The sequence below is a fragment of the Bactrocera tryoni genome, chromosome 3, assembly GCF_016617805.1.
Source record: "Bactrocera tryoni isolate S06 chromosome 3, CSIRO_BtryS06_freeze2, whole genome shotgun sequence".
NCBI lineage: Eukaryota > Metazoa > Arthropoda > Insecta > Diptera > Tephritidae > Bactrocera > Bactrocera tryoni.
Genome location: NC_052501.1, coordinates 67,305,440 through 67,326,205, shown reverse-complemented (window position 1 = coordinate 67,326,205; position 20,766 = coordinate 67,305,440). Strand labels below are relative to the sequence as shown.

Sequence of the window (20,766 nt, the reverse complement as noted above, 5' to 3'; positions counted from 1 at the left end):
AGAAAAAATAGAAAACCGTTAAGCGGAGGACCTTCCCGCTACAATTAAAAACTCATATTTGGAGAGGCCTTCTTAGAGGTGTCTAGGACCCTATTTTTGCGAGTACCAATTGAAAAAAAAAAAAAAAATTTTTTTGAATCACCCTAATGTACATATATAAAAAGTTTACATACAAATATGTCTATATATTTGCCAATAAGCCCATTTTTATATATGAAGATGTGTTGTTGCCATATATAAAACTTATTCACATAGTATGTCAATGAATAGCGGAAAAATATTGAATAATACCCATTTACTGATAAATATGCATATATGTATATGTACATATATTTAAGAAATATGTACATACATGCATACAGATATATTTATCTGCATTCAAAAACTGCCTAGCCTTTTTCACTAAATTTTCGCAAATGTTAGTGCGGCTCGACTACCCGACACTTAGAGCGTATTGCATAGTTCAACTGTATGCTGATATGATGTTTTCACATATTTTTACAAGGAATTACAATTAACGTACAAGATCATTTGTGTCTTTAGAATATCCGCTATTAATATTTTCAAGGAAAAACTAATGACAGAAATTTCCTAATCTTTCATAAAATATTAAAAACCTAAAATTTTTTTTCCGATTCCTGGCTCATTAACAATGTCTATTGCAGCTGCCGAGGTAGAGGAGGTTTGAATTACAGTAGTAGTTGTAGTTTGCATTGCTTGTTTCTATTTGAAAAGCAAAATTTCTGTTCTGAACTGTTATCGCAATTCACAGGTTCGAAATGCTATCGCAATCGCAGTTCATAGAAGTGAACTGCTATTTACAAACTGTGATCGCAGTTGCGATTTGCGATTTTTCAATCACAGTGACAAAATCATCGGTACTGAAATATCGCTCATCACTACACCATGTACTCGAATTAGTCTCTCATTCCCATTTTCAGTTCTCCCATACTTTTTTACGCTCTTTTGCCTTTTTTCTTCAGTAAGGTTTGTTTTTTATCATGGAAAAATATACGATCCAACAACGAGTCGAAGTTATTACAATTCACCACCGAAATTTGGAATCAGTGGCCTCAACTTTAAGAGCGGGTTTTCAATAAAAGCGCTACAAAAGTTTTTCTAAATAAAACAAAAACGGTTTGGGATATCAATGAAATACTTTATTCCTGTGAAAGTACATTCGTACGTAATCCATAAGTCACCCTTGCATTCCGAAAAAATTACGGTTTGATGCGGTTTATCGGCGGTGCGGCGGCGTCATTGAGCCGTACTTCTTCCGTGATGATCAAGACCGGCACATTACTGTGAATGGGAATCGCTACCGCACATTGATTACCGAATATTTTTGGTCCGGATTGGATGATATGGTCTTTCAAAATATATAATTCCAACAGGACGTCGCCACACAATCGATTTATTGTAAACCGGGTTTGGTGAATGTGTTATCTTACGAAATAGCCCAGGCAATTGGCCTTCGGCGATGGTGCGATTTGACGCCGTTAGACTATTTCCTGTGGGGCTACGTCAAAGGTGAAATTGCAACAGTATTGGCTGATTTATGCTTGAAAAACCGTCGAAAATGGGTTACATACTCAGACTGTTTCATATATTTATATATATATTTGTATACCTACAGATATTTACTTATAAATTTACTATTAGCTTGTTAGCAGTGAACATCGCAACTGCTTAAATTGAAAAGGGGTTTGTAAAATCAATGGAGTATTAATTTTCATTATTGAGTTAAAAAACTTGGGACGCGTGGACTTACAATCTACCCTGTTCTCTGTTTTTCAATAATTTGGCATGAAGTATGTCGTACCTTTTTGTTTCTATTTCGTGTTCTCAAATCACTTAAGACCAATTTATATGGAAGTAGACAGTGAGTAGTTCTTGGTTCGGCAGAAGGACGATTAAATTCACAGAGAATTGTTATTCTCAAAGTGTTGTTTAATCTATTGATTTTGTGGCCTCTATAGTGAAGTCCAAATATGAAATAGTGCTGAAATTGTACAAAGCTTTGGTTAAGGATATCTCAGGGTTAACTTCAAAGCATTCTATATTGAGTCCTAATAAATTATTTATATATTATAGTATATAAAGATTCTTTCCCCAACGCCAAGAGTAAATATAAAAAAATTGCCCGCAGAAATTTTAAAATTGCGGATTATCAAACTCTCTCATTTCGTCGCGTGACAGTGTAGTTCAAAGATCAATTATTCTCAAAAAACTTTTTCTTTTGTAAAATAATCTACATAAAATATTTAAAAACTTAACATTCTATTGTTTCATTGACGTCTTTATTAAGAATATTAAAAAATCTCAGCAAGAAGCTGTTAACTATATTATTATATTATATTATATTATATATTATATATACATATGTATGTATCTATTAATAACTGTCAAACGTTGCCTACAATTGGGTACATAGTTATTAAGTGATAAATAACTTATGTATTTTCTAATGAAGTCACGCACCTCATTGGGCACATACTCGTATGGTGACCAATGCTATAAACTAGAGCTCTTGGTAATTACTAATCGTCTAACCGGATAGAACATTATTCGTCGGTCTGCAATACCCTGAATAGGTACTTACATACGTACAAAGCGGTTAATATTTATACGAACGCTTATAAACCAGATATTCGAGTGAGTAATTTTCTGTTTATTCGAATAATTTTAGGCCCTACTACGGTATAGTAGTATAATAAATCACATTTTCAATTTTCATATTTATGTTTTCGGATTTAAGATCGATAAAATGATGTTAAACATATTTTAATAAAATTAAATATTTATAGCGGAAAGCTATATTATTTTAAAAAAGTTTCTAAGGGCTCTATTTTATAATTTAGTAGCTTCCGTCCGCCAACATAAAATTATCTTCGTATAAGAAAGTAATGTATCATATCATGATCATATTATCGATTTACTTCCCATTTTTTAATTTTCTTTTCAGCGATTTGTCATTGCTTATAACTCAATTTGAATTCGACAAACCTCAACATAAGCTATAATGGTAGATAAGGCGAAACTTTGTTCAACAAAAAAGTGTTTTTCCGGCTATTAACACCTAGCAGCAGAAATTGACATGTCTTTTAATCACTTCCTTACCGCCAGTAGCAATGTCGTGTAAACGACGATTTTGGAATAAAATATTAAAAAATAATAAAATCAATTTGGGCAGCAACGCTCCTGTGGGTCTTTGAACTGTGCTACTGTCATTTGAAGATTCCGCCTAAAGATACAGCAACATGTGTTCGTGTTGTAAGTACAAGCGAAGGTACACGCACCCACGTGTACGTGTGTATGTATTAGTGTATGCATGCGCGTGTATATTAACTGCTGCCAACTATTTATGTGCTTTGCATACGAAAAATGCACCTACAACTAACCACTGGATAGTGAATAATTTATGGGGGCATTAGTTGTTGGCGTGATTTCCGATACAAATTTTATATTTATAGTTATTTGAGTAAGTTTAACAACTTTTATGCATGTATATTAGTATGATAAGCGGGTATATGTACATACATATAAGCACATGTACATATAAGGCACGATAGGAATATTTAAAGTGGTGCGCTGTGAAACATAGCACACATAATGGATATATGAAGAAAAAATTGCTTACAGTATATTTTAAAATTAGTAATTGATTAATTTTTTTTTTTTTTTATATATAAAAATTTGTTTTTAACTTTAATAAATAATCTTTTTATTTGAAATTTATTTAAAAATGTATTTTTTTCATACAAAATTATTACTTTTATAAAAAAAATTTTTTTTTAAATTTTAAAATATTTTTTATTAACTGAATTATTATTTTTTTTTTCATTTTTAATTTGCACTAAATTTTTTTTTTAAATTTTAAAGTTTTTTTTTTGCATCCTTTTTTTAATTTTTTAAAATTAGTTATTGATTAAATTGTTTTTTTTTTATATTTAAACATTTTTTTTTCAATTTTAATAAATAATTTTTATATGAAATTTATTTAAAATATTTTCTTTTTAATACAAATTTCCGATCTTTTTATATAAAAGAAATTTTAAAATATTTTTTACTATCTGAATTAATTTTTTTTATTGTTAATTTGCCCTAAAAATTTGTTTGAGTTTTTTAAGGATTTTTTTTTCATTTCTACTTGTTTTACTTACAAACTAAGCGCACGGGAATGAGTTTTTGTTCTTATACGAATAAGTATATGTGTTTACTAGCCTTTGTGCCGCTGTAATAATGACTTTTTATGTGTGCTTAAAAGCTTTAATTACCGCACAGAAAGTTCTAATTAAACAAACGCTAGAAAAAAGTGTGTTGCCTTACTTTCAGTGGCAGAAATTGGTAAATATTTCATTGGTATATGAATATACACACAATTATATGTATGTATTCAGTTATATTATTCACCGACAAAAAATTTATGAAAAGGAATTTCATAACAGCAATGATATGAACAGCGTAAATAATAATATTAATGTAAATAAATAAGAAGATTTTTTGTCTGTGGCAACCATGGCAGCCGGCTTTATAAATACCGCCGGCGAAATATGCGCAAAAGTTATAAACCGAAGCAACAAGGATATGTGTTTACTGAGAAAATAATTTTGAAATGTAAGTACGTGCTTGTAAGAGTATATACACTCGTGGCCACGCAAACCTTACCACTAAAAATTTTCATTTATAACTTTTATATATTTTTCGGTGTGAAAATAAAGTTCTAAATTGCTACGAATTTAATGCCAAACACTTCAGCTATCAATATGCAATACATGTGTTGCGGTCAACAACAACAATAGCAAATTGTGACTAGCAAGCAGCACGCCCGCATATGCACGAGACTGGGCGGTTAGACAAATGGCCGTTTGTCGAAATAAGTACGTTTTAAGCATGCATGAATATCAATGAATGCGTATAAATATGCAACAATGGTATAATCATACATACATATGTACATATACACATACTGACATGCATTGTAGTACGTGCGTTGGTATTGGTATAAAGTCACAGCTGTTGTTTAATAGAATATTAACAGCAACAAAGTAGACCGCAGCACGTAGAAGACAAATAAATAAAAAACAAATAAATTGCGTAGCAAAGAAAACGCACAACTACAACAACAACAATACAATAAGTGAGCGCAAAACCAAATTAAACGGTATGAAATTTCAAATGAAATGCCCGGAGCGGCTATTAAATATTTCAGATTCAAGTTAAGGTGAGAAATTTTAAAATTTAATTTGTTTTTCGTTAAGAAGTGTGCCAAATGGGCAGGTGAATGAAGTAAATACATATAAAATATCAAGCATTTTGAGAAAATTTCTTTTTCATGCTAGAAATTGCACAAAAATAAATGAAAATTTTTATTCTGACTTCATTAAAAATTTTTCCGCTGCAAAGTGTGCATTTTAATTTGATTTTAGATATTGTCTGGTGTTTTTGTTTGCTTTTGGAATGTAATTTTTATTAAAACCTTTTACATTTTTTTATTAATCTTAAAATTGTTTATTTTTTTTTGTTTATTTTATTTTTTATTTATTTATTTTTTTTTTTATTAAATACACATAAAATTGTTTATTTTTTTGTTTATTTTATGTTTTATTTATTTTTTTTTTTTATTTTTATTAAATACACATAAAATTGTTTATCTAAAAATTATTTTAATAATTAATTTATTTTACTATTAAAAATAACATGTCAATGCAAAAGCATGCTAGGAAACAACAATACAATATTTGTGGGTTTGAGCGAAATTTTATATACACTTTAAAAAAACGAATATTCGTATATAGATATACATATATGTGCATCTTCATACTTAATATATGTATGTATATGAATTAATTTAGTTTTTTTTTATTTTTACGCGTTACTGTGAAACATTATAAACTATGCAAAAATTGAAAGCACAGCAATACAAAAATTGCGCCTGCGGATAGGCAAGACTTTTTTCATACACAAGTTTTCAGCATTTTGTGTTATTTTGAAATATAAAACATGTTTTTTATATGAAGTTGGTGTTTTTATTTGTATTCTCTTGTATGTATGGAACAAATATTGCATATATTATGCGCTAACGCCTATAAGTATGCAACATTTTATATTTTATGCGAGATAAAGAGCAAATTTAATTTGAAAGTTGAGATCAATAACTGGTATTTTATAATTTTAAAGCATTTTAGCGATAAAGTGATAATTATTTTCAAAAGTTCATTTAAATTGTAAAGCTTTTACTGAAAGATAGAGTTCAGTAATTATTAAATATTATTCTCGATGTAAAGACCGATATAAAAATAACCACAATTTAACATTTGATTTTATAAATAATAAACAGAAATACCTCACTATTTAATACAGCAAGTAAAAAATTTAAAATTACGCCTGGAGATATGCCACATACATATTTTTAATTTTGTTGGTACTAAAATTTTTTGTTGACAACAAAATATTTTTTAACAAAAACGATTTAGTAATTTTAATTGATTTTTAATATTATCTACAAATAAAATAATCATATAAGTTAAATAAACGCCTGTGTGTATGCTACATTTTAAACAAATGACGAGATATTTTAGTTGCAGTGGTTCAAAAGTGGTACTTTAAAGCATTTTAGCTACATAACTGATAACTGTTTTCAAAATTTCATTAAAATAAAAGAGTTTTACTGAAAGTTAGAGTTTAATAATTATTAAATATGATTTTTGGTATAAAGACCGTTATAAGAAACAGAATTTATTATTTAATTTTATAAAAAAATAGATAAAAAAGGAGCAAAAATACCTAACTATTTAATACAACAAGTCAAAAATTTAAAAGTGCGCCTAGAGATATGCCATATATTTTTAATTTTGTTACAACTAAAATTTTCAGTCTTTAGAAATCATTTGAACACAAAATGTGATTTAACAATACCGTTTAAGTGATTTTAGTTGACTCTTATTATTATTTTCAAATAAAATAAGCATGTTAGTTATAAAACGCCTGTGTGTATACAACATTTTCTAAAAACTACGAGGTATTTTAGCAGAAAATAATAAAATAAAACTGATATTTTAAAATTGTGAAGCAGCTTAGATACATAACTGATAACTATTTTTAAAAATTAATTTAAATTGTAAGACTTTTACTAAAATATAGAGTTCAATAATTATTAAATATTATTATGCGTATAAAGACCGATATAAAAATAACCATAATTGAACATTTTATTTATATAAATTAATAGATGTAATAGTAGAAGAAAATTCCCAAACTTTTAATAAAACGCCTGGAGATATGCAACATATTTTTAATCTCGTTGCTACTAAAAATTTCAATATTTCGAAATTAAATGAACACAAAATATGATTTAACAATACCGTTTAAGGGATTTTAGTTGACTTTTATTATTATTTTCAAATAAAACAATCATATTAGTTATAAAACGCCTGTGTGTCTGCAACATTTTCCAAAAACGACGAAATATTTGAGCGGCGGATTACAAAATTGCGCCACTGATAAGTATATTTCAAGACTGCTATTAAGTTAATTAATATTTTAAACTATATGAAGCCTTCCATCTTACAATGAAGCGTGTGGCAGCAATGGCATAGCAGAATTTTTAGTAGTTATTTCATAAAAACTAACGCATATTTGTTGCATTATACAGCACATTTAATAATAACAAAAAAGAAATGTAATAGCAAGTCTATAACACAGCTTCACTCACTGCTCGAATGCTCAAATGCAGAAGCACAGCACGATGACGAACAGAAATAAAGCGAATTTGCGGCAAGCACAACAAAGCAATAACAAATATTAGTTTAAAAGAACAATTTTCAGTAATCAAGCTACATTAAAATTACTGAGTAATAAATATAAGCAGCTGGCAATAATAACAACAAAAATAACAACTAACCACAACCGCCAAACGCGGCTTGAAGAAACGTCAGCGCGCGAGCAACAAAACAAAAAAAGAAGCTGCAGCGCCCAGTGCGAATAATGAGAAAAGTAAATACATAATAATAGCAGCAATAACAACAACAGCAATAATAACAAAGTTTATGGCCGCGTATAATGATGCATTTACAAGAAAATCTGTAGAAGAGTAACAACAACAAATAACAAAACAGTGAATGCGCGCTGGAAACCGACAACAAAAGCAACAACAACAAAGCCGGAACTTTAAACTACTAAATGGCAAAGTGGCTGTGCCACACACACACACATACACCCGCGAGGTTGCATGCAGCAACGCTAATTTGCTGTTGCAGCTGCTTGCAGCGTTGTGCGCTTTTATTTGTATTTTATGGCTGTAGTTGTTATTGCTGTTGTTGCTTGCAAATTGCCCGTTTGGCTGTGCAAACACTCGGCGGCAGCGAGGTTGTCGTCGTCGTCTGTCTGGCCAACAGCAATCACAAGTGATTCGGTTTTGAAAATTTCTGCTGTTAATGGTGCGTTTTGATTGGCAGCGGTTGTTGTTGTTGTTACTGATGCAATTTGTTTGTTTTTTGCCGCTGCTAGCGCTGCTCATTTGCAGTTTTGCTTTTAATGCTGCTGCCGCACTTGTGGTGGCATGCGCTTATTGCTGCCACTGTGTTGATTGTATTATTATTGTTGTTGTTGTTATTATTATGCTTGGGTTTTTTAACGTTGCTGTGCACACGCATGCATTTAACATTTAATTAATTTTGCAACATAAAAACAACAACAATAAAACTAGTATAACAGCTGGGAGTAGGCTCTCGAAGTGCTGTTATGCTGTATGTCAGTGTGAGTGTGTTTGTTGTATCAAAATCGCCACATAAATCAGCATAGTTAGCGCGCATATATGAGCATAAATAAATATTCTACTTCTGCTTCGCGTTAATTTTGTTGTTGTATGCTTAACATGTTTTTGTTGTTGTTGTTGCGGTGTGTTATTACATTATGCATCGCCGCTATTGGCAGCAGCGCACAGCCGAACGTGTCTAATAGCACGGTGTGAAAATTCACGCCACTTCATTTATGTAGTTCTGTGAGCCTCTGTTTTTATTGTTTTCACTTTTCTGCATTTATTTGCTTTCAAATTTAGCACTAAAGAAGTTTTTATGCTTAACCTCGTTCCTAATGCCATTAGCTTGAGGGTAAGGTGGCAAAAAATTACATATTGAGGCAGGTGCTCTAAGCTTAAGCATATATATGTATGTATATTAGGGTGGGTACAACAAAACGAATGTTCTTTTTCCACCTTCGTACTCTGAAAAATTGATTGATAGACACCTTTGTGAAAGGCTCTTCAAGTATGAGCTATGAAATGTAATGCGAAGGTCCTCTGCCTCACGGTTTTCTATTTCTTTTTCGTATTATCAGATTAGAAAATTAACATCTCGCTTCGAACTATTTGAAGAAATATTTTATAGACTTTATAGGAAAAACCGAGAGAGACCAAATTGTAGAGCATTGAGTTTCCTACCCATGAAAATGAAATATGAGAAGAAAACCGTTATATGAAAGACCTTCCCGTTACAATTTAGAGCTCATACTTGGAGAGTCTTTCTTATAGCATTGACAGACGGCAGAGTTGTTCCGAATTAACTGCATTAATTGCTTTAATCCGGATTAATTCAGGAGTTGGTGAAGCTAACGCCGTTGCTAACTCCCATTTAATCCTCAAAATTTTAAAGTATTAACCGCCAATGGCCAATTTTAATTTATTGTGATTGAAAAGAAGCGTCAGTGTTGTAGCTGTTTTTCAAATTTTCAATAATAAAACATAAAGTTTTATGTTGTGATGTTATTTTATAATGAGTTTTAAAAATAACATCTTCATATGTTTTCGTAATAAAAAATGGTTTTGTAACCGCAATGTTTATCTTCTATCCATTTTCATTGAAAATGTTATAAAAATGACTATCAACTGTTTACGAGAGTTTCAAACTCGCATAGCTGCCATTTGTCATTTAAAAAATTGGATCTGATTAAGTGCGCAGTTAATCCGGATTAACGCTGCCGTCTGTCAAGGTGCCTATCAATCAATTTTTAGAGTATGAAGCGAAATTTTTTTTTTTTTGCTTTTGACCTACACTAATGTATATGTTTGTTTAACTATACATATGTATATACACGAGAGGAGAGGTACATATATGCTCTTATGTATTCTGAAATATTATTTTTGTTTCTATTTACCAAAATAAACAAATATATATTTTTGCAAACTAACTGTGTAAGTTCGTGTATTGACGATAAGTCCTAATCGGAGCTAAATATAGTAACCGCCAACTGTCTGAATTCTCAAATGATATAGAAATGATAAATTTCCAACAGGCTTACTCAAATTCAACTTTTGTCAAGCAGAAAATAACTCGAAATAATGCTGCTGTAATTTTGATCATTTAGTTGGAGCAGGTTAGATTCAGCGGATTAAAGTTCAATACTCCGGCTTTCGATGCTGCGCTCTATTATAAAAAATACTCATAGAGTCTTCAAATATTGATGCTACTTTACTTTTAAACCGCGATTCACATTTTACATTCTTTGAAGCTGTTCTATGGCTTGGTTTACCCAAGAGATTATGAAACAGAGTCGGTAACTAAATTTCAAATGATCTATATAGGCTTTTTAATAATGAAGCAACAATAAGACGATATTCGCTTGAAGCTCAAAATGAGTTTCGGTTCTTGATTTATGTATGGTACTTTATTATATAGCTAAGACTTCAGAGTAGCTAAAAGAAATCGGAATTTTAAGTGTAAAATATGAAGTGATAAGGATTTCTGTGGTTCATAACCAACGGCACTATAGAGAAGTCTGTTTTCTGAAATCAATCAAACGAAATTTTTATCACGAGGTTGCATATAAGGAACGAAAGCTAACAAAGATTGAATCCCCACTCATTTGCAACAGCAATAACTCAAAACAATTAGCAATGCCGTGCTCACTACATATACTATATTATTTTAATGAAATCTTCACAGTTACCTCTATCAATTAAAAAAAGCAAAAAACTCTGAAGAGTATCGAGTACTGCACAAAAGTACAGCTGTTAAGATGATAAGAAATTCAACTTTCTTACATTTGCAGAATTGGCTTAAAATACATTTCTATCATTTTTGATATTTTAAGAAATAGAGTAAAATTGTTTAATGACGGCAAAAACTTTAAAAGTTTTCTTAGTTTGGATTTGGCGCAGATCACAGCAATTACAGAAGCCGTTTTGTTCTGACAAAGACCGTGCTTACAACGAGAAATATAATTATAGTCACAGAAACCCAAGAGGCTTAGAAGTCACTACAGTTTCTTATGGATAGTTACTTTCTATATAAAAGCTTGATCTATTAGTACATTAGGTGTATTTCACTATAAACCAGCACTAGTTTCTGGGACACGATGATATTCCGGATAACTGTGAAGATGAATTAGTCGGAACAGTCACCGTCCTACAATTATACTCCCATAAAAGAGAGAATATATGGTCACCTAAAATGCAAAACAACTTATCATCAAAAAAAACCGATAATTGCTGCTAGTTATAAAAACCAATATACTATATATCCATTTTATAACCAAATCTCAAATTTTGTTTCAATATGAGTGGTTTTATTAGCTACAGGTAAAATGCAATGCAACGTATCATCCAAAAAAAAAATCGAAAATCGCTGTCAGATACAATAACTAATATATAGCCATTTTATAACCAAAACTAAAATTTTGTTTCAATATGAGCGGTTTTTATTAGCTATTATAACGTTTTTCCTTCGTCTGTAAACTGATGTTACGTTATTTTGAAGTTTAGGTGACGATAAACATATGTATGCCTCTGGTTACTTGTAGATTTCTAATCGCCAGATATGTTATAAATGTGGCTAAGTATCGGTGTAATCAATTCCAGACTTGCTCAACACGCAGGCAAATGTTGCATGAATAGAATATGGGAATAAGACGAAATTGAAATATTGAAAAAATAACTATCAAAACCCAGGAATGACAAAAGAATTTAAGTAAGAGTGCTAACAGGTTAAAGGCAGACATTCCAGCAGACTGGGAATATCATAAAAAGATTGTTAAAAAAAGTGTCAAAAGTAGGTTAAAGAGAAGACTGTGGAACATCTTCTATTGAAACCAATGCTTTATATAATAAAATAATAGCAACAATCGATTGAGAGTTTCTTTGCGATGTCACAGAAGTTGCACCAATAAAACTTTTTGCATTGATAAACTTTATCAAGGGCACAGGGTGATGGTAAGTAGAATAAAGAGATCTTATCACCATTGTTTTCATAATGGGCCTCCTGAAGGCCTAGGTGCGTCATCAGACATGCGCCTTATTTACCTACCTAAGGTCGCTAAAATAGAAAAGTTTTTGAAGCCAACAATATAATCAAACTATTTATCAGTAACTGCTTTTTTTAAGTAGCTGAACTTGTGAAACGCTATTTATTAGCGATTTGGTAGTACTTGTCTGAACTCGTGAAACAGATTCAAGTCATTTAATAGCGATTTCTTTTCTTAAAAAATATTGTTTTCAGGTTCGTTTGTTCTTTTCTCACAATGTTGCCTTAAAAAAAGTGCGACATTTTCTACTCATCACAAAAATGTAAGAGTGACGGGTTTGGCAACCTGAGAGCGGGCATTGTCATATAGTACAAACACTTTGTTTCAAGCATTCCCAGTGAGTATAGTCGCTTGCCAATGGCTTGGCGGGTGGCTCCCAATGCAGAAACAAGCTCCAATTCAGCATTTTCGAAGGTTTTTGGTCCTCCTTCACGGTGACGCTCGTTAGTATCGAAATCGTCGTCTTTGAAGCAATGAAAACACCGATGATAACAAACTTTTTATGGTCGCAATTGGCAGAAGTTGATTTTGACAATATTTATTCCCAAAAAAAACGTGGCTACATGCCACACGGCACGTGCAACCACCGAATTATTGCAAGAAGAGTTTGGAGATTTGATTATGCCAAGAAATGGTGACATTGAATGACCGCCAAGAAGTTGTGATTTAACACCATTACACTGCTTCTGGTGAGGTTGTTTGAAGTTATTAAGTCTTTAGCAATAAACTAGACTCTCTTCGAGATTTAGAAGTCAATATAGGACATTTATTCATGACATACGATTTGATTTAGTGGAGAGGTACTCGAAAATTGGGTTCATCGAATTCGTTCCTGAAGAAAAACTCATGAAGGCCAGTTGAATGATGTTATACTCAGAATGTAGTTGTATCGATTTTACTTTACGGTAAATAAAAAACATTTGAATTTCCTAAACAATTAGCGTGTTTTTTGTTTTTGAAAAAAAAAAAGAAATCATGTCAATCTTATTGGAAAACCCTGTATTATCGGTATTGCAATTTTAACATTCACAACTATTTTTGCCAATCTTTAATTATGCCTGACTTTCACACCTTGCGAATTTGTAGTCGATTTACTAATTACACTGCCTACTTTTTTTAGGCCGGCTGTTAATAGCTTATGCTTTTCAATACATATATTTATACTAGCTTGTAATTAAATTCCCCTCCCTCCCTACACGTTAGAATAAATGGCAAGCGTCTTACCTTTTAATTTGTGAAATTGATTTGCCACTGTCTGCTTGCTAATGCTGCAGTTGGCTGTGTTGTTGTTGCAATGTGTTTGTAGTTATTGTTGTATCTTTAACTTAGTGTCTCACTAGTATGGGTTTTCCTTACGCCTTTTGGCGCATTTGTTCGCTGCCCTTTTTAGTTATTTACGAATTTATAATTTACTTTGTTATTGCTGGTGTTTTTGTTTTTTACAATTTACTTTGTTATTGTAGTTGTTTGTGTTTGCTTTTATTCACTTTTACGCTGTGTCTGCCTTGTAATTAAACAAGCCTTTTAGGTTGATGCACCTGACATTGACAGCTATTCATATTTACCGCAATTTATTTATGTATGTGTGTGTCGGTTTGTAGCTCTGTGTGTGTATGTATGTGTGTGCGTTTTGTTGTTTTCTTGTATTTGTTTGTCTTTGCAAGCGGTAGTCAAGGGAGCCAAGCAAATAAGTTAGCGCGCGCGTATGCTTGTTTTTTTGTTTTTGTTGCAATTATTTGCTGTGATTGACTAGCAGCTCACTTACTTTGACATTTCAATAACTTTGCTTGATTGGTTTTTTAATTTCATTTAGTTTTAAGTTATTTTGGGCCGATATTGTTGTGTTGTTTTTGTTGTAATTTGTAGTATTTCTCAAGTTTTCACGTTTGTAGGGTCAGTTATTTGCTATTGTTGTTGCTGCAAACAAATTTTTATTTATTTTTAATTGTTTTTTTTTAATTTTTTTATTTTTCAAATTTCATATTTTTTGCTTTCTGTTGTTGTTGCAAACAAATTTTCGTTTATTTTCAATATTTTTTTTTATGTTTTCAATTTCATATTTTTACATTTATTTTTAATTTTATTTTTTAAATTTCATATTTTTCGCTTTCTTTCTGTGTTGTTGTTTTTGTTGTTTTCTGTGGCTGTAAGCAATTTTGTTTTAAAAACAATGAGAAAATGTTGAGATTTTAATCAATTCACGGCAAAGAAAATTCACAAAATACTTTTAAAATATTTAAAAATGTTGTTGTTGTTATTTTTTTAAATTTTTTTTTGTTTCTGCACTTTCTCTTCACACACTGGGGTTCAAGTCGTCTCACACTATATAACGAAATTTTATATTAATTGCTAATTAATCGAGCAAAATTTTATTATATTATTGTTGTTTTTATTTTTCTAAAATGTGCTGCATAAATTGTAAGCTTTACAGTTATAAAATACCGTAAATTTGCTGCATATAATTAGAAAAGCTGCTGAAATTGCCTTTATTTTACTTCAGTCAAGCCGCAAGGTGGGTTGTCATTATTTTATCATTCAATTTTATTTTCTCCAAGGAGTCAAGATTTTAAAAAAATTAAAAACTCAAGCTTTTGCGCAACGAAAATGAAAAATTTCAACACAAAGCTATTTTTCTTGCTTTTAAAATTGTCTCACGCTAATTTTTTAGCAACTTGCAACTGCCACCTTTAACACTTTGCACCAATTTGCAACTGCAGACTGACAACACCCGCTTATCAGCATCAATAGCGTCACTCAGCACAGTAAAAGTGACTTATGGTGCAATTATCACTGCGGCACATACGCGCTGTTGCTGCCAATTGCACGCTGCTTCACACTGACGCGCCGCGCGGCCGCTGACTGCAATGAACTCACGCCGAGCCACACACAGCAGATTGCAGCACTTAAGATGAGATGTTTTAGGTTGTTCTTAAATAATTGTGATTGCAACGGCAAACTCCGTAGACGCCACACGTACTTTGGCCGTTGCTTATCAGCCAGCTCGTCGTACGTCGTGCACTATTGGTTTCTCTGCTTTGCTTCTACACTACACACGCGCTTATCAGTTTGCGTTCACATCGGTTTTCTAATTGCTTTTCACCACACATTAAATGCCCCACAATCAATTGCATTCATGGAAATAAATTCCAACTTTTCACTGATTAACTCTCTGCTTTTCGGTTGCGACTTCAATTTTTAACACACTCGGAAAAATGCACTTTGTTTGCCTTGCAAAACATTACACCGTGTCGTTTTCTTTTACTACTTCATGTAATTTATTCACACAATAACCGCGACGTGCTTCCTTACTTGCACACGATTCGTTTACAACTGCCACATGCCACACATGGTAGCGGCCAAGTGCTGCACTGGCTTGCTGACTCTGGCGACGACGGCAGCGGCGGCGGCTCATCAACAGGAATGGTCGGCTGGTTGGTGTGCTCGTTCGCTGGCTCATCGGCAGTTCCAATGAGAATTCGTATGCTGGCGGTGTTATCGCCAATGCTTGGGAGCTAAGAGCGAGCGCTGGCGAGAGATTTGATGCGGAAAGTTGGTAAATTTATAGCAAGCCAGAAAAGTTGTTGAAGGTGATATAAAAATTTATTTGATATTTTTTCTAGCATAATTTTAATAATACTAAATGAGAATTGCTTTGTTGTTGGCTAAAAGTAAAGTGTAGTTTAAAGGTTAGGCTGGGTTATTCTGGTAAGCCAATAAGTCACGCATAGACGAGTTTTGGTCCTTTGCAATACCAGATGAAATGCAGCTGCTCCAAGAGGAGTGCCATCGTTTAAGATGCCTGCGCTTGACGCGAATTTTAAGAGACTCTGCGGCTTCACTTCTCTACCTTCTCTAGTGTATCATACCGTGTGGACCCCAGGAGCTTACAGCGTGGTGTTGCCAATATGGAGCAAGTCCACAAGTGCCACCAGAGAGTGACCAGTTAGTATTCCCATAATGTTCCTACAGTCTTTTATATCGAGTGCCAATGGGAATTTGATCACGTTTTCGGATATTAGACGTACACCATTCTTGGCAATCTTGTCCTCTATTTCATTACCCTTGATACCTTTGTAGCCTGGCACCCAGTATAAGTTAAGTTTGCTTAATTCGTGCAACACTTTTCACTGCTGCCCTGCTTTCCAAGACACTTCTGGCCGATATGCGATACGAGGTTACTGCCTTGTTTGCTACTTGGCTGTCTACGTAGGTGTTGACTCTGGATTTGGCTGCAGATGCATTAGTGGTCAACTCCGCGTCTTTCGCAATAGCATAGACTTCAGCTTGAAATATACAGCGATAGTCCGGCAACTTAAAAGGCTGCCTTTTGCCTAGCTCTGCACAGTATATTCCAGCGCCGGATCATCCATTTAGGATCCATCCGTATAGATGTTTAGAGTGTTTGGCGTAGCTAACACACCTTTGCGCCAAGCTTCCTTTACTATATTTACTTTGAGCCTTCTTTGCCTGTTGTGTCATGTAGTCGGTCCCAACTATCATTACCCACCGAGCTATGCCCGAAGGTTCTGTATATACATACAGACTCCTGCAGCCAATAGTCGTCCCGCCGAAGATAGTTTAAAAGGCTGTCAAATTTATATTATGAAAGTTTCTTACTCAACTTACCTTGTTTTAATCTCATGTGACAAAAAAGTGTACGACATTTTCAAGGAATATATCATGCGTTTGCTCGATATATATTTTATATCGTGATATATTTGACACAAGCATTCCAAATTTAACTGTGAGATATCAGAAGTAAGGTTTTATTTAATAATCGAACAAAAAAAAGCATCAAAATTTAATTTTAAATTAAAAAATGAATTATAATTAAATGTGTTTTTAAATATGTAACTTGTACTTCTTCAAAAAATATAATATATAATTCAAAAAGTCGTTTGCAACATTTCTCCCATGCATCAAAAGCAAAATTTTGATTGCTTGAGAGAAATTTTTAAAACCCAACAGTTTTATAGCAAGCATAAGTTGCTTTTCTCTCGCAAGCTAGAGAAAAAACGTGCTCTCTCCCACGGCTGTTCTCTCTCTAAATGCTCTAGCAGTATGCATGCTCCCTAACTTTCCAATAGGAATTTCACTCACTGGAAATAACAGCTGATTGGTTTTGTTTATTTCAGAGCACGTCCGGATGTCGGCGCATATAAAGCATTGAAACTGAAATTTATATCTCACAGATACAATGCGTGTTCGTGTTTTGGCAGTTCGATAGTATGGAGACAGCGGTTAATTGGTGATTGCTGACGCAATGGTTTTACGAATTCTGCAGTGGCGGAAGTCACAAATATGTTCAGGAGTTTGTGTGACTTTGGTGTTAGATTTTTTTATAAATGTATGTGAAGGCATTTTTGTTAGATTTTGTAGTAGAAGGGTGGTTTATTATAAGCGGTTTGTTGATAATTGTGCTGAATTGTTCTTGTTTTCAAGTAAATTTGAAGTAAAAAATGTATAAAAAGCTCTTCGAATACATTTGATAATAGCGTCCTGAACCTTGTACTTCATTAGATAATACTGTCCACAACCTTGTTGGCTTGTAGTTCAGCTTTTACTTTTGCTTAACGAAAACTAGGGAGGTTTCATTGAGGATTCTGCTGTTATTTCATATAACTGAATGCGAAGCTAAAAAAAAATTCAAAAGCTGATTAACTGGCCCCTTAGCTACTAATTAAGAAGCTTTTTAGATGGCACCCACGTCTAAAGATATCAGTAAGTTAAGACCAAAGAAAAGATTCGAGATCCCAAACAAAAATAAATAAATATGTAAATAAAAATAAGACAGAGAAGTTCTACCCAAAAGTTATTAATACTTGATGGCAAAATGCTTTCAGGTCTTCGTTATTTAAAGCATGGTAGGTTATAATTTTAAACTACTTAAACCATCACAACACATACGCAATAGAGCGAATAATTTTTTTTTTCTAATCAGTGATTTTTAGGTGAAGTTTAATTTTTGGCGATTATGAAAACTTTTTTTTTGTCAGTTTTTGAGATTTTGGAATAAAATTCAATTCATAGGTGCATTTTGAAATTCTATTGAATATTTGTTGGAATCAGCCCGATCGCACCACTATATTACGTATCTTATAACCGATTATTTGGTTATTTCATTTTCCAGTTGCCCGCCTTTAGTTAAAAAGATACGAACACGTAATTTTGGAGAACTAATTTTTAATACAAACCTAAAAATGACAACGAAATTAAAGACAATAATGTAACTATAACATATATTTATCATCTATTCAACTTATCTTTCAGAAAAGGCGGACAACTATTTTCTTGCCGCTTCTATATTTAATTGAAATTTTGAATTCATAAATTTTTTTTTTGTTTTCTTGTAAATTTCAATAGCTTTAGGTTTTTTTAATTTTAAAAAACAATAACTAATTTCATGAAAATACAATGAGAATGATTTTTGGTTGTATGACTTTAAATAAATAAAAAAAAAAAATCTATACGTTAATTGAATCAAAAGGAGAGGTCAGCGAGTCATATACTTTCAATATACTACGTTGTGAAGAATTATCCAGCAGTTGAATTGAAATATATTTTCATGATGCTCCAAATGGGTAACGTCTGCTAAATTCTTCGAATGTTTTCTTCACAGTGAACAACTTCAGATCCCGGTAGAGAACATCGTTTCGCACATAGGAAGCAGCCCCTACTATGGTGCACAGAACTTTATTTTGAAAAGCTTGAATTACTTTTAAATTTGAATTCGCTACATTGCACTAGATTTGAATGGCCATACGTTCAGATCGGCCTAAGTATTACCTTATAAATTGGCAAATTATTCTTCACACTGCAAAGGGATCTTGGCCTAAGAAGCCAGTATAGTCAACTTTACTTTTAACTGAGTTCTTTTTATTTTTACGTGACCTTTGCAAATGCGCTTCTTATCAATTATAATCGCCAAATATTTTGCGCATGTCTTTGTTAGTAACAACTGACCATTTCAAGCCACTTGAGGACAATTTTTGTATTAATTTCCAAGAAAACACCAAAATATCGTAAAAAACTTTTCATATCAGAACACAATATAGCTGACATTCAAATTGAATGATAAAGACCAAGTTCTTGTATGTAAAAATTTTGTTTTGTGAATATTTTTATATAGTAGCGTTAACGTTTTTTCTCGGTTTAATTAATTGGTGCTGGCATCTTTGTTAAAGCCGTAATAATTATAGCTTTAAAACTTCCTCATGTCAACAAAGCTGAGACTAACTTTAAAATTATAGGAACCGAAGTTATTAGTGGCCTGCCATAATTTACGAGCTGTATTAAATAGACTGTCTATCTCTTCAGAGTAAATCAGTCAGGAAAATATATATTTTATCCACACACTTTCTTCTGGAGCGTTCAACCACGTCTCTACATAATCTATTCTGAACAGTATCTAATCAATAGGTGTTGATCCTGACATACAACGCTGAGCCAGAAGCCTTTTGCCCTCTAGATGGATAAGAGCAGAATGGAACGATGCAAAATGACCCAGCCAGTCTGCAGAGTTACTCTGGAATGTGGAGTGCTATCTCCGCTTCTATGGACATTAGTGGTGAATAAACTGCTAAAGAAGTTGGAAGGCAAAGCCAGTAGCATATGCGGCCGACATTGCCATCTTAATAACAGACCATTAGCAGTATTGTGACCATCACTCTCAAAACCATCCAGAACTGGTCATCGCAAGCGGTTCTGGCGTTGAACCCTGAGAAAACGGAAAGCACAAAATTCCTCTACGGATGTTAACTTCTATAAATGGGACACAACTCTCTATCAAGAACAACACAAAGTACCTTGGGGTGGTCTTAGAAAGCAGACTGTTGTGGAAGCACAATGTGGAAGGCAGATGCTCGCAACCTGGGCGTTCTCTTCCTCTCTCATACACTGGTGTTACACTTCTATTGTTAGACCGATTCTGCTCTACGGTGTAGTAGTATGGTGGATAGGCGTACGGAAATCCACCTACCGGAAGCCAATGGAAAAGGTTCAGAGACGCGCTGCGCTGTGCATAACGGGATGTTTAAGAACAATTCTTGAACTCCTGGCTCTTGAACTGATACTAAACCTGCTACCTATAGACTTCTCAACTGAAAGCTGCGCAGCAAATTCGGCGGGACGACAACAGGCTACAGGAGAATTTACATATAGAACCTTCGGGCATAGCTCGGTGGGTAATGACAGTTAGGCAAACACCGACTACATGACCCCACTTTTCAAATTAAACATAGTTCAGATTGAACATAGAAAAAGAAGCCTGACGTAAAGGAATGTTAGCTACACGCAAAGCTCTAAACATATGTACTATATAGGGATGGCTCAAAAATGGACGACGGAGTTGGTGGTGAAATATACTGGCAACCCTTCAAGTTGCCCTCTGCAGAATATTTTAAATTAAAACCCGATCCATTGGAGGAACAATTTAGTGAGGCCGCATAATCCGTTCAAATTCGCGTCAAG

General features: G+C 33.0%; 1 protein-coding gene across 1 annotated transcript in view; it reads right to left on the bottom strand.

Annotated features, from left to right (window-relative positions):
- LOC120770341 (nyctalopin) overlaps positions 1–14,263 on the bottom strand; it is a 262,497-nt gene extending 248,234 nt beyond the window's left edge. Inside the window, exon 1 of the mRNA XM_040097739.1 lies at positions 13,522–14,263. The gene's annotated coding sequence lies outside the window, so the exon portion shown is untranslated. The remainder of the gene's footprint in view (positions 1–13,521) is intronic.
- Between the last annotated feature and the right edge of the window lie 6,503 nt (positions 14,264–20,766).